Source organism: Dermacentor variabilis, chromosome 10 (genome assembly GCF_050947875.1).
Source record: "Dermacentor variabilis isolate Ectoservices chromosome 10, ASM5094787v1, whole genome shotgun sequence".
Lineage (NCBI taxonomy): Eukaryota > Metazoa > Arthropoda > Arachnida > Ixodida > Ixodidae > Dermacentor > Dermacentor variabilis.
Window position 1 is genome coordinate 431,853 of NC_134577.1, and position 14,928 is coordinate 446,780.

Here is a 14,928-nt window from a genome sequence, read left to right on the forward strand (position 1 = left end):
CTTAAACGGCTGTGGAAATAAAGACGGGGATCTTTCCCCTTGCTGGCGTTTAGGACTACAGTCGTCTCCTGTCTTTCGTCGCTCACGGACTGATAGTGGCGGCCCTGATACAACAGCACCCTGGCCAAAAAGTCAGCTCAATAATGGAGGCTCAATACAACTTGTTGGGCGAGTTGGTTCATAATGTAAAAAAATAAATGTACGTACTGCACAAAATTGAACACGGAGACGTAGTAAGGGAAACATATCAAAGTCTCATGGTGGTAAACACGACGAAAAGAACGTTTGAGTTAGGAAAAGCCTTTACGGGGCGTGAGCATAAGAAAAATACATATATCAAGAAAGCACGCGTTACAAACCAAATAGGAAAAACCTAACACACGACAAACAATCTACAAGGCGAGTTAATTGAGAATGTTGTCTGAAGTCCTAAAAAATGATGTGTTATGAAGGTCAAAATATTTACAGCAAGTCCATCGACATAGCCGCATCGCCTAGTTGTCGCTGCTTCCGGCGACATGTCATTGGGCCCACCGATGCGCCTGGATCATCCGGTTGACTTCTCTTAGCCTGCGGGTTGTAGCCGCTGGTAGTCCGGGAAATGACTCCGTCAGCCTGTAGCTGTGCAGTCTCTGGTGGAGCGCCTGCACAGTTCCCGAGTCGCGGCCACGGCAGCTGAAGAGCAGCTTCTACTGGGTTGCCGCCATCTTCACGGTCCATCTGCCCTGTTTGGCCTCCAGCTCCTTCTGCCCCTCATCATTCCAGAATGTAGCTGGGCCGCTCTCTTCGGCTACGTGTCTCTTTTTCTCGTTGGCCATGTAACTCTGTGTGCGCTTTCGCACTTTTCTTCATTCATATATTGTATTCTTTTTATTGGGACGCTCTTATTTTCTAACTTCTTTTTTCCCACCGACTCCTCGTGATTTCTTGTCCTCTTCTTATCTTCTACTGTTTCTTCTTATTTCTTTCTTTATTGGCTCATAAAAGTGCTAACTTTCAGCTACCTTTATTTTTCGTCATTCATGAATATAAGCCCTTAATCGCATGTGCGCAAGAGCATGTAATCACATTGTCACAACGACAGAATATAGCAAGCCACGCAAAAAACACTCCTCACTATCCATTAAAGAAATAGATGTGTCATTTATGCAAGCTTTCCCTCTTAGAGATATATAGAATGCTTCCATCAGCTCCCAGACAGTGGTATCTCGTCTTTTACTTATGATCTTGATTTCTCGGAAGTCAGGAACGCACATGCAAGTTTGACAATGCACAGGCAAATGCATATTCCCTTTTATCTTTAACTGACAACATTTTCGATCTAATGTGTCATCATATAAAGTGGCCGCTTTAGAAACAACTTCCTCAAGTAATGAAGTCAAGGTGACATGTCCTGGTTACTAAGATGACTTCTCTTGAATCTTCTCAATTTTTTAAAGCCAGTGATGTTATTATCCCTCCTCTGAATAAGAATGATCTTGAAAACCACTTGTGCAGAAATAATTTTATCCTGTTCGGGCTTGCTGAACAACTTGAAGAAACCAATAGTTTATTGCTAAGCGGTATTGCTGCATTTTTCGCAGAAAAACTACAGATCAGTTGTCCCAATATTGAAAGATACCACAGAATTGGAAGACTCCAGCAGGGTCGCACATGTTCAATCATTTTTAACTTGCTTGACTTTCCCGATAAGATTGAAGTATTAAGAAATGGTCACAAACTTACGAACTCGGACATGCGCATTGATGAAGATTTTTCTGCTTTTGTACGGTCCATTTGCAGGAAACTGGGATTCCACTGCCTCACACAGGAAAAATGGTTACGCTGTACGTGTAAGGTTTGATCATGTGTTCATCGACAACATCCGTTATGACTGGGATCACAAAACTAATCCCGTTGTTATGGCTTCAACTCGTTCTTATACTTTCCCCAAGTCTGCTTTGGATGGTACAAAGCGATGACAGAAGATATGGCATGATGACCTTAAAATTCTTAATGTGAATGCCAGAAGCCTAGTTAATAAGTTTCCTGAATTTGTCTCCTTGACCGCTTCTAATGCGCCTCAACATCATTGGTGCTAGCGAGACGTGGTTAAACCACAAAATTTTCAATGCTGAAGTTACTCCACCTGGCTTTATCGCTATGCACTGCAGCAGAACACACGAAAGAGGTGGTGGTGTAGATCTATTCTTGCAGTCTGATATTACCGTTCTGATGTTTTTTTTTTGTCATAATGAAGTAGAATCTGTGTGGTGTAACATGTCACATGGCAACTGCTTTGTCATTATTGGTGTAATTTATCCTCCTCTGGGGTCTAATGTTGAGCAACTGAACTCTTTAGGAGCATTTCTTCATCATTTATGCATGCCATGTTCCAACTTAGTTCCGCGGGAAGATTTTAATGCACCATGCATTTCATGGCAATCTTGGTCTATCACTGGCTATGATTCTTCATCCTGTAAAGAACGAACAATGATTTCCCTCTCGTGTAACTTAAAACAAATTGTCATTGAGAATAGCAGAAGCCCCTCTACTCCAGACCTTGTATTTCTTAGCAGAAATCTTGTTGAAAATGGCTATACATGTGATGTTGTGGATCGAATTGCTGACCACTTAGCTGTACTAGTTCCTAACAATGTTCTTGTTCCTAACCCTGACTTTGTTCTTCACACTTTTTGAACTGATGACCATTCTATAAGTAATTTTCTAGCCAATTGTTTTGCAGATTTTGAGCACCGCAGTGTCTACGACGATCTAAATAGTTTGGCTGATTTTTTCAATGCTGCTATATGCACATGCGTCAGCCGCTTTGTTCCACTTAAAACCAAGAAAAGAAACATTGACGTGCCATGGATAACTAGAGATATCCTTCACCTTTCCTGCCGCCTTGCTAGACTTAGGCGACAAAGATACACTGCTGACACTCTCGCAGCCACATGGTTTAAAGCTGTTAACGATGAACTTCGACGAAAAACTAAAGCAGCCAGATTTCTTTTATGCCATCACCTTACCTATTTTGCTAAAATAATATCCTAAAAAATTTTGGGATGTGATTTCGCCTCGTAAATAATGTTTCAATCCTTCAAAATAAACTATGTTTCCACTATTAATCCTCGTGTTATTGCAACACCTTTCAACTCGTATTTTCAGTCAGTCTTATCTGCAGACAACTTTGAAATCCCACCTTTCAGTTCAGAATCGCGGCTTGCAATTAATAACTTAAATGTAGTTTTGCCAGGTGTCCTAAACATGGCTTTAAAGTTAGATTCTAAAAAGGGGTTGAGGTTCTGGTAACATTCATAATTCCTTTCTCATACGGTATGCATTCTGGTCCAGCATGTTTCTTACAGTGACATTTAAGAAATCCCTTGAAACAAGTACGATTCCATCAGCATGGAAAGTTGCAAAAGTTATTCCTTTGCACAAGTCTGAGAGTTAACAAGATCTATCCAACTACAGGCTGATTTCCTTAGCCTCTATTTGCAGTAAACTTTTAGAACATGTCATCTACAAACTTACTTTTTAACAGTCTTCCAGCATGAATTTTGTAGTGGCCTCAGCACCATTACACAAACATCTGGACTTGCTTATGACATCTGCCATGCACCTGACCTAGGCCTTCAAACCAATACCATAATTGCAGACTTTTCCAAAGCTTTCGATACAGTTGTACATTCCAAGCTTTTGCATAAACAAAATAGTATTTTAAATACTCCTAGCCTAGTTGCCTGCATCTCCAGTTTTCTCTCAGATAGGTTGCAATACATTTGTTTCAATTCTGCCAAATCACCTACGGTGGCCATTACCTCTGGTGCTCCGCAAGGTGCAGTTTTAGGCCCCCTTCTCTTTCTCCTGTATGTAAATTACCAGCCTAACGATGTGCTATCAACTAAAATCCATTTTTACGCCAATGACCGCATTTTCCAACTTTTGTACTTTGTGTAACGAGTGGCAGACGAACATAAATTTTTTCAAAACTCTCCCTATGTCCTTCTCGACACATACTACCCAATTGTGCCTTCCTCATGATACCTCCATTCGAAGTAGTAATGAACAGGTTACAGACAATCCTCGTATAACTATAGATGAAGTTAGAAGGGCCTTGCAAGACATGAAACAAGGGAAAGCGGCAGGAGAAGATGGAATGACAGTCAATTTAATCAAATATGGAGAAGACTTCATGCTTGAAGAACTGGCGGCCCTTTATACGAACTGTCTATCCACTTCAAGGATACCAGAGAACTGGAAGAATGCCAACATTAAACTAATCCACAAAAAAGTAGACTTTAAAGAATTGAAAAATTATAGGCGCATTAGCTTACTTTTAGTATTGTATAAAATATTGTTACGGTGAAGGGAACGAAGAAGTTGAATTGGACTAGACGAAGACGAAGTCTGGCAGTTGCCTGAATGCCATATACACCACTTGTAAATATACGTTATTTTACACTAGTGGGCCTGCTTTCTTCCTGCAACATTTTGGTGGAAGTGCGGGGTACAATCACGGAACTTTGCATCGGACGTCAGCTACCTGCCGCCACAATGGCAAATCAAATGACACAAGCGACAACGCTTCAGCAGCCCGTGCCAACTGTCATCCTCAGTCATCCGTGGGACCCAGGGACATTTTGTGGCACGGACAACGCCGACGTCAAGGACTGGCTTACGATGTACGAACGAGTGTGCGACAACAACAGGTGGGATCCAACAACGATGCTAGCAAACATGATATTTTATCTAAGAGGAACTGCGAGGCAATGGTACGACACACACGAAGCTGACCTAACGAGCTGGGATGTCTGCAAAGAAAAAATGAGAGACCTGTTCGGCAGACCTGTCGGTCATCAGCTGGCAGCAAAAAAAGAACTTGTGTGTCGCGCTCAAACGTCCACAGAATCCTATGTCGTCTACATACAGGATGTGCTGGCCCTCTGTCGCAAGGCTGATAACAATATGACCGAGGCAGAAAAGATTGGTCATATATTGAAAGGTATTGCAGATGATGCCTTCAATCTCCTGATGTGTAAGGATTGTGCCACTGTGGATGCAATTATAAAGGAGTGCCGGCGCTTCGAACACGCGAAGGGCCGTGGCATCGCTCAAACTTTCAACCGATTGCCCAATACCGTCACGAAATTTTCTTGCGAAGACCCGCCGCACTTCGTTCAGCCCACAGGACCAGAAGATATTGTTACGTAGGAAGTTGCCGACGAAAAGCTATTTACAAGTATATTTACAAGGCAATACGCCGCAGTTGACCAAGAGGCAACAGCCCGCACTAGCTTCCAATCGTCGTCTTCGTCTTCTTCCTACTCGGCTCTTCGTCATTGGGAATACTACCCCGTAGCACTACCCCCGGCGGCAAAAGCGCCGTCCCGGAGCGACTAAAGGCCGGACTCTGAAGCAGTGTAGTAGCTCTTGAGCCTACTGACGTGCACGACATCACTAGACACCAGAGTAGATGACGAGGTTGAGCTCACAGGAGCAATTTCATAAGTCACAGGCATCACCTGGCGCAGCACGCGGTAGGGTCCTGTGTATCGCGAAAGGAGCTTTTCGGAAAGTCCAACGTGACGACAGGGCGACCACAGGAGCACGAGTGCACCAGGCGAAAACTGTACGTCACGGTGACGGGCGTTGTACTGACGCTGCTGCGTGGTTTGAGAGTCCGTCAGTCGAGCACGGGCAAGCTGGCGTGCATGATCGGCGAGGGCGATGGCGTCGCACGCATACTCGGTTGTTGAGGTCGCAGCAGGAGGAAGTACCGTGTCAAGGGGCAAGGTCGGTTCGCGACCGTAGAGTAGATAAAATGGAGAAAATCCGGCGGTGTCGAGCCGGGAAGAATTGTAAGCAAATTTGACATAAGGAAGGGCAACGTCCCAGTCGTGGTGGTCCTTCGAAACGTACTTGGACAGCATGTCGGTAAGAGTACGGTTTAACCGCTCTGTCAGGACATTGGTTTGAGGATGGTATGAGGTAGTCAGCTTGTGTTGAATAGAGCAGGAATGCACAATGTCGGCGATAACTTTCGAGAGGAAGTTACGACCACGGTCAGTAAGCAGCTGTCGCGGGGCGCCATGCACTAAGATAATGTCACGCAAGAGAAAGTCCGCGACGTCAGTGGCGCAACTGGTAGGTAGAGCCCGCGTGATAGCGTATCGGGTGGCGTAATCAGTTGCGACGGCTACCCATTTGTTCCCAGAGGATGACGTGGGAAAGGGACCGAGGAGGTCTAATCCAACACGAAAAAACGGTTCCACAGGGACGGTGATCGGCTGGAGATGACCGGAAGGTAGCACCTAAGGCATTTTCCGACGCTGGCAGGGATCACAGGCAGCAACATAGCGTCGGACGGAGCGAGCGAGACCAGGCCAATAGAAGCGGCGGCGGACGCGGTCGTACGTGCGGGTTACCCCAAGATGTCCTGCAGTGGGTGAGTCATGCATCTCAAAGAGCACAGTCTGTCGTAGATGTTTTGGCACGACAAGAAGAAGATCAGGGCCATCAGGGAGGAAGCTCCTTCGGTACAGAATGCCGCCCTGGAGGACATATCGGCGAACGGATGCGTCGGTAGGTGTAGAGCGCAGACGCTCGATGAGTACTCGCAGCGATAGGTCTCGGTACTGCTCATCGGCGATGTTAGCGAAGGCAGACACAGAGAAAATGCCGTCGGCGGTACTACTGTCGGCGTCGTCAGGCTCGTCTACCGGGTAGCGAGACAGGCAGTCAGCGTCCTTGTGTAGTCGGCCAGATTTGTAGGTGACAGAGAACGAATATTCTTGGAGGCGTAAGGCCCAGCGACCAAGTCTTCCTGAAGGGTCTTTCAATGAGCATAACCAACAAAGCGCGTGATGGTCTGTGATAACGGAAAAGGGTCGGCCATATAAGTATGGGCGGAACTTCGCAACCGCCCAAACTAGGGCCAAACACTCACGCTCAGTGATGGAATAGTTGCGCTCCCCATCTTCCGTCTTCCCCATCTTTTGCCGAGAATACGCCAGGATCACGGAGAGCGGAGAGGGTGATGTAGGTCGTCGAAGTGGCAGCAGGTGTCGGAGCCGGCGGAGTCGGGTTGTCGTCGCCGGGAGCCATGAAGGTAGGCTCGACGTACCATCCACTGCGAAGCTCCGTGACGAGGTACAGGGAACGTCCACCTCCACCAAATATGTTACGTAGGAAGACGCCGACGAAAAGCTATTTACAAGTATATTTACAAGGCAATACGCCGCAGTTGACCAAGAGGCAACAGCCCGCGCTAGCTTCCAATCGTCGTCTTCGTCTTCTTCCTACTCGGCTCTTCGTCATTGGGAATACTACCCCGTAGCAATATCACGCGCATCGTTCGCCGTGAGCTTGAGGCCATGGCTCCGGCTCCAGTTCGTTCTGACTGTCGAGAAAGCATGCCTGCTATCTCCCTTATACAAGCGGTCGTTCAGGAGGAAATAGCAAGTTTGGGCATTCCATCTCTCTGCTCGGTCCGCCATACAAACACCTACCAGATTTTTCCGACCGCTTGCTCCCAGACGCAAAGCTTTCCACCCCTCCATCGCAACCCAGCTGACTGGCGCACAGTGGATGATAAACCTATCTGTTCTAATTGATCCGGTATTGGACACATCGCCCGTCATTGCCGCAACAATTGGTCATTGCCTCCTCGGTGGTCGTCTCCGAGTCACCACCGCCAAGTACCAGACAATCATACTTTCTCGCCCTATACGCCGACTAGGAACATCACCGCCGACTAGGAACACCACCGCCGACAGTGCTCCACCAAGATCCAGCCGCTCCCCGTCTCCACAAGGTCGTAGGTCCCGTTCGCCTCTCGTTCACCGCTCTTTGTCCCCTTCTGCAACCGGTTGCTTCGCTTTGGGAAACTAGGCGGTGCAGCTCCCGGAGGTGAAGCTGCAACTCCGACCCTGCCCGCAAATCCTCTGTTGACCCTGCCTACATGTGGAAACCTACTGGACAGGACATTGAACTTGATGGCGTTCCTGTTAGATCTCTTGTCGATACAGGAGCGCAGCTTTCAGTTATGAGCGCTGCTCTCCACCGAAGGCTCAAAAAGGTTCTGAAACCCGCCGTACCATGCACTGTGCGAGTTGCCGATCGGAGTACTTCACCTGTCCTTAAAATGTGCACAGCACGTGTGACCATTGGGGACCGTTATACCGTTGTGCTATTTATCGTCCTTGAACACTGTCCACACGACCTCATTCTCGGCCTCGACTTCCTTACGAAACACTCTGCCCAAATTGACTGCTCCGCAGGTGTTGTACAGTTGGATCTGCCGCTTCCTGCACACGCAACAACTTGTGCTTCACACCGCTTATGTTCTGCTGAGTTTGCAAGGCTGTCTCCACAGGCGGCTACAAATGTCCTCCTGACGCCCTGTCCTCCCGTACCTGATGGTGAGTATGTAGTGTCGCCGCTTACTGACGCGGTTCTGTCGCGCAATATTACCCTACCAAGCACCTTAATCCGGATCCGCGAAAACTGCGCGCGCGTGCCCATCCTCAATTTTGGATTTTCGTCGCATGTGCTGGGCACACGGTATCGCCATAGCACATATCACTCCTTTGGAAGAATTTGAGATTTCTTCTTTGACCTCTGAATCCTTCCTCAGTACCAACGGACCTTTGTCACCCATTCATCCGTACTCGACGCCTGCGGACGATGTTTCTAAGATGATCGCCCCTGACCTTCCTTCCGAGCAAACAACAGCTCTTCGTCACCTCCTGTCATCTTTTCGGGACATCTTTGATTTGGACGACTACCCACTTGGCCAGACATCTGCTGTCACGCATCGTATAAACACCGGTGACGCCAGCCCCATTCATAGGCGGCCATATCGTGTCTCCAGGGCCATCATACAGAAATAAATAGACAGGATGATGGACAAGGACATCATTGAACCTTCCAGTAGCCCGTGGGCATCACCAGTTGTCTCAGTAAAGAAAAAAGGCAACTCGTGGCGCTTCTGCGTTGACTACCATCACCTCAACAGGATAACAAAGAAGGACGTTTATCCCTTGCTGCACATTGATGATGCTCTTGACTGCCTTCATGGGTCCCAATACTTCTCATCACTTGACCTCCGCTCTGGCTATTGGCGGATTAGCGTCGATGAGATGGACCGTGAGAAAACCGCCTTCGTCACACCGGACGGTCTGTACCAATTTAAAGTCACGCCCTTTGGATTATGCAATGCGCCAGCTACATTCGAGCGCATGATGGACTCTCTCTTGCGCGGCTTGAAGTGGTCTACATGCCTTTGTTGCCTCGACAATGTGATTGTGTTTTCGCCGATCCTTGAGAGCCACCTGTGGCGCCTCACAATCATACTCTCTGTGTTTCGCAGGGCTGGCCTTCAGCTAAACTCCTGCAAGTGCCATTTCGGTTGCCGTGAAATTAACATGCTAGGCCATCTCGTAAACGCCGCCGGAATCCAACCTGATCCACAGAAAGTTCACGCCGTGCGAAATTTTCCTGTACCTTGTTCAACAAACGATGTCTGTAGTTTTCTGGGCTTATGCTCTTATTTCCGGCGATTTGTGAAAAATTTTGCCGACATCGCTCACCCTCTCACTGACCTTCTTAAGAAAGATGTCTCTTTCTCTTGGGGACCACTGCAGAAGAAAGCCTTTTCTACCCTGATTGAGCGGCTTACAACTTCCCCAATTCTGTCACACTTTGACCCTTCTGCGCCCACTGAAGTACGAACTGACGCGAGTGGTCATGGCATCGGCGCTGTCCTTGCTCAGCGTCAACAGGGGCAAGACCGTGTCATCGCTTACGCTAGCCGCCTTCTTTCCACACCCGAGCAAAATTACTCTATTACTGAGAGAGAATGTCTCGCGCTCGTATGGGCGGTCGCGAAATTCCGGCCGTACCTTTTGGTCGGAGCTTCTGCGTCGTAACCGATCATCACACCCTCTGCTGGCTCTCCTCTTTGAAGGACCCAACTGGACGACTTGCACGTTGGGCATTGCGTCTACAGGAATATACATTTTCTATTATTTATAAGGCAGGGCGCCTGCATAAAGATGCTGACTGCCTGTCCCGCAATCCCGTGGATCAACTGGACGATACCGATGCAGACTCGGACATCAGTATTCTATCCATTTCCTGCTTCCTCCATATTGGCGACGAGCAGCGCAAAGATCCTGTTATTCGAACACTTATGGAATGCCTAAGCTCCTCGCCCAATGACCCGTCCCTCTGGATGTTCACCTTGCACGATGGAACTTTATACCGTCGTAGCGTTTGTCCTGACGGCCCGGAGCTCCTCCTAGTCGTTCCCAAGCACCTTCAACTAGCCGTGCTCCAGCAACTTCACGACACTCCTACTGCTGGACATCTGGGCATCACTCGTACATACGACCGCCTACGGCACCGCTTCTTCTGGCCCGGCATTTATCTTCAGTGCGCCATTATGTTGCTTCTTGCGACCTGTGTCAGCGCCGGAAGACGCCTGCTACGCCTCCCGCTGGTTTGCTTCAACCCATTGATATCCCTACAGAGCCTTTCTTCCGTGTGGGCCTAGACCTCCTTGGCCCCTTTCCAATTTCTATCAAAGGAAACAAATGGATTGCTGTAGCAACCGATTATGCCACGAGATATGCCATTGCACGAGCGCTACCAACCAGCTGCGCTACAGATGTCGCCGCCTTCTTACTATACGACGTCATCCTGCACCATGGCGCCCCTCGCCAGTTGCCGACGGATCGCGGCCGCTACTTTTTATCGAAGGTCGTCGATGATCTGCTCCGGTCCTGCTCTACAGAACACCAGATTGCTATCGCGTACCACCCTCAAACGAACGACCTCACCGAGCGACTCAACCGCACGCTAACTGAAATGCTGGCCATGTACGTTTCCGACGATCACCGTGACTGGGACGTCGCTTTACCATACATCACTTTCGCATACAACTCGTCTCGTCACGACACTGCCGGATTTTCACCATTTTACCTTTTGTATGGCCGCAACCCCACCTTGCCCTTTGACACGTTGCTACCTTCCGCAGTACAATCACCCAGCACTGGTTACGCTCGCGATGCTATTGACTTAGCCGCCCAGGCCCAAGATGTCACCCGTCATCACCTCACAGTCTTGCAAGCATTTCAAAAGCGACGCTTTTCAAAAGCGACTACCATTTTTCACCTGGTTCCCTTGTCCTTCTCTGGACTCCTTCACGTCGCGTCGGCTTGTCGGAAAAACTACTTTCCCGTTATTCTGGTCCGTACCAGATCTTACGCCAACTGTCCGACGTGACATACGAGATCGCCCCAGTCGGTCAGCCTTCAGTGCATCCCAACGTCACCAGCGATGTTGTTCATGTCGCCAGGCTTAAGCCCTATGTCCCCCCATTACGTGAGCCTCTATAACTTGCACCGGGACAGAGCTACTCCGCCGGGAGGGTGATGTTACGGTGAAAGGAACGAAGAAGTTGAATTGGACTAGACGAAGCCTGGCAGTTGCCTGAATGCCATATACGCCAGTTGTAAATATACATTATTTTACACTAGTGGGCCTGCTTTCTTCCTGCAACAATATTCACCAAGATAATTTCCAATAAAATAAGGGCAACACTTGACTTCAGTCAATCAAGAAAACAGGCAAGCTTCAGGAAGGCATACTCTACAATGGATTACATCCATGTCATCAATCAGGTTATCTTGAAATTTGCAAAGTACAATTAGCCTCCTTATAGGGCTTTCCAAGATTACAAATAGGTATTTGATTCAGTAGAGATACCAGCAGTCATAGAGGCATTACATAATCAAGGAGTACAGGCTGCTTAGTTTAACAGCTTCAAAAATATCCACAGAAATTCCACAGCTGCCTTAATTCTACACAAGAAAAGTAGGAAGATCCGTATAAAGAAAGGGGTCATACAAGGAGGCACAATCTCCAATGCTATTCACTATGTGTTTGAACTATGTGTTTGAACTATTAAACTGGGAAGGCTTAGGAGTAAGGATCAAAGGCGGATATCTCGGCAACCTTAGGTTTGCAAATGACACTGTCCTGTTCAGCAACACTGGAGACGAGTTACAACAAATGATGGAGGACCTTAACAGAGAGAGTGTAAGAGTGGGGTTGAAGATTAATATGCAGAAGACAAAGACAATGATGAATAGCCAGGCAAGGGAACAAGAGTTCAAGATCTCCAGTCAGCCTCTAGAGTCTGTGAAGGAGTATGTTTACCTAGGTCAATTAATAACAGGGAACCCTGATCATGAGAAGGAAATTCATAGAATAAGAATGGGTTGGATCGCATATGGCAGCAATTGGCAGCTCCTGACTGGATGCTTACCATTATCATTGAAAAGGAAGGTGTACAATCAGTGCATTCTACCAGTGCTAACATATGGGGCAGAAACTTGGGAGACTGACGAAGAAGCTTGAGAACAAGTTAAGGAACGCGCAAAGGGCGATAGAACGAAGAAACTTAGGCGTAACATTAAGAGACAGGAAGAGAGTGGTATGAATCACAGAGCAAACAGGGATAGCCAACATTCTAATTGACATTATGAAAAAAAAAAAAAATGGAGCTGGGCAGGTCATGTAATGCATAGGATAGATAAGCAGTAGACCATTAGAGTTACAGAATGGGTGCCAAGAGATGGGAAGTGGAAACAAGGTGGGGTGATGAAATTGGGAAATTCGCAGGCACAAGTTGGAATCAGTTGGCACACGACAGGGCTAATTAAATATTGCAGGGAGAGACCTTCATCTTGCAATCCACACAAAATAATCTGATGATGATGTATACATTGTATACATATTCAGTCTGCACCATATTTCGCTGCATAGAGAAGACACTCCGGTTCCGCACAATGCTTTTCTCAGGCCTGGGTGTCCTCGAGTCCGAGTGTATGCTTTGGAGCCATTTTGCTGGCATATACTTATGAGCTCCTTCTGCATACATGACCAGCACGCTGTTGAGACGCCAGCTCCAAGCGCTATGGACGATTGTAACGTTTACACTGTAACAGCCTGGCAAGCAACCTGCATACCCCCACACCTGCATTTTTGTCGCATAGAAAAGTCTAATAGTCCTAATAGAAAAGCAAGCACAGCATGTGCCATACACAGAAACTATGCCTCCCAGCCTGCAGCGATGCTGACTGAGGGATGCGCGGAAGCGAACGTCATCTGGTGGTGTAGCGAGAAAGCCAGCGGCATGCACGGCAAGACCATCAGAGCAGCGCCTAGAAAATAGGGAGAAGTGGAAAAGAAATCTTCGCTTTAAATGTGTGTGCACTTTGCACGAGTGGTGCAAGTGCTTCCATAATGGTGGGGACAGCATGAAAGCCATGCAATGGCCAGGTAGGCCAGTGAACGCTGAACTCAACTGCGTCCCACAAGCTACCTTTACCCGTATATGATGCCTCTACACGCGTCCTCAAAACTGCCAGCAATGGGAGGCTATTATTTTGAAAGTCAATGAGATGTATTGCATACAAGTACCACCTTTTCCTCAAGTTAATCATGAAATCAATTATTCACCATATTTATTGAACACAGGTTGCAAAACACGAGACACAGTAAAAGTTGCATTCATACCAGCTCATCAGACTACCAATTGCACTGATGGATGATGCAGCCAGGAACACATTTCTTTTGTAATCCGGCGGCGAATTCGCTTTCCACATCGAATTATAATTTATTTTGCATACGGGCAAGTCTGCACTCGGTGGCGTGAATATCAAAGCTGATAGGTAAGAACCCTTGCCATGAGCGTCTGCAAGCCTGCCTCCGAGTACAGGGAAACACTATACAGAAATTTAAAATTAAATTATGGGGTTTTGCGTGCCAAAATCATAATCTGATTATGAGGCACGCCGTAGTGAGGCACTCGGGAAATTTGAACCACCTGGGGTTCTTTAACGTGCACCTAAATTTAAGTACACGGGTGTTTTCGCATTTCGCCCAATTCAAAATGCGGTCGCCGTGGCCGGGATTCGATTCCGCGACATCGTGCTGAGCAACCCAACACCATAGCCACTGAGCAACCACGGCGGGCAGGAAACACTATAGAGCACTGACCGGGATCACCACTGAAGCTTTACATTAAACTTGCTGTTCACGTCATGTCCACATCCTAACAATCTACACTCATTTGAATCTTCTGAATGCAAATTACCGACATATAAACATACAAAATATTGCACAAACACAACACAAGCCTAGAAATAAATCGAATGGTACAAGTAAGCTAGGAATGATCAAGTTTTGCACTTTCAAGCGTTGTTTTCAAAAATGAAAAATGCTATGACAGCGTGACGCTGACCTGGTGCTTGAGCGGTGACAACCAACGGAAGTGTTGCGGACTGCTTGTTCGCTGCTCACGGGGACGGATGGAGCCGTGAACGGGACTGCCGAAAGCCAGTGCACACCTGAACAAATCGCCACGAGAACCCCTGTATTCGGCGTGCACACACAGTGCATACGGGACGACATGGAAGGTACCGGTGGAGACACCCGCTCAACTATCGAGACGTCACAGCGTTTCACGCACCGTTCCAAGTGATGGAAGTCTTCGCTGAGTTACGGCCGAACCATTCGAACCACAAACAATCACTGTATGCATGCAATGCACGCATGCTAGCGCCGCTATGTCCAAATCCACGCCCCAGCGATGGCTCCCTCACGGCTACCTCTGATTAGTGAAAACGGATCTCAAAGGCTACAGGTGCTGTCCAAAACTTGACGTCTATGACGTATTTCCGGCTCACAAAATCGCGTACGGTGCCTTCAACGAGTAAAAGCATAGCCTCAAAGACTTACAATCAAATTCCAGAGGACGTCACTACGACACCATGGAGCTTATACACGTGTGTTTTCGGCTCCGAAAATCGCGTCAGGCGCGTTAAACCAACAGAATAAGATCAGAAGTTTAATCCATAGAGCGTTACCTTG

General features: G+C 47.5%; 1 protein-coding gene across 4 annotated transcripts in view; it reads right to left on the bottom strand.

Annotated features, from left to right (window-relative positions):
• Pi3K21B (phosphatidylinositol 3-kinase regulatory subunit alpha) overlaps positions 1-14,673 on the bottom strand; it is a 223,147-nt gene extending 208,474 nt beyond the window's left edge. For 2 of the 4 annotated variants that reach the window (XM_075671265.1, XM_075671263.1), the window contains exons 1-2: positions 14,528-14,673; positions 14,300-14,405 (exon numbers count right to left, since the gene is read on the bottom strand). The gene's annotated coding sequence lies outside the window, so the exon portion shown is untranslated. Of the gene's footprint in view, positions 1-14,299 lie in introns of all 4 variants that reach the window. The other 2 variants (XM_075671262.1, XM_075671264.1) reach the window with 2 other exon arrangements.
• Positions 14,674-14,928: the final 255 nt, after the last annotated feature.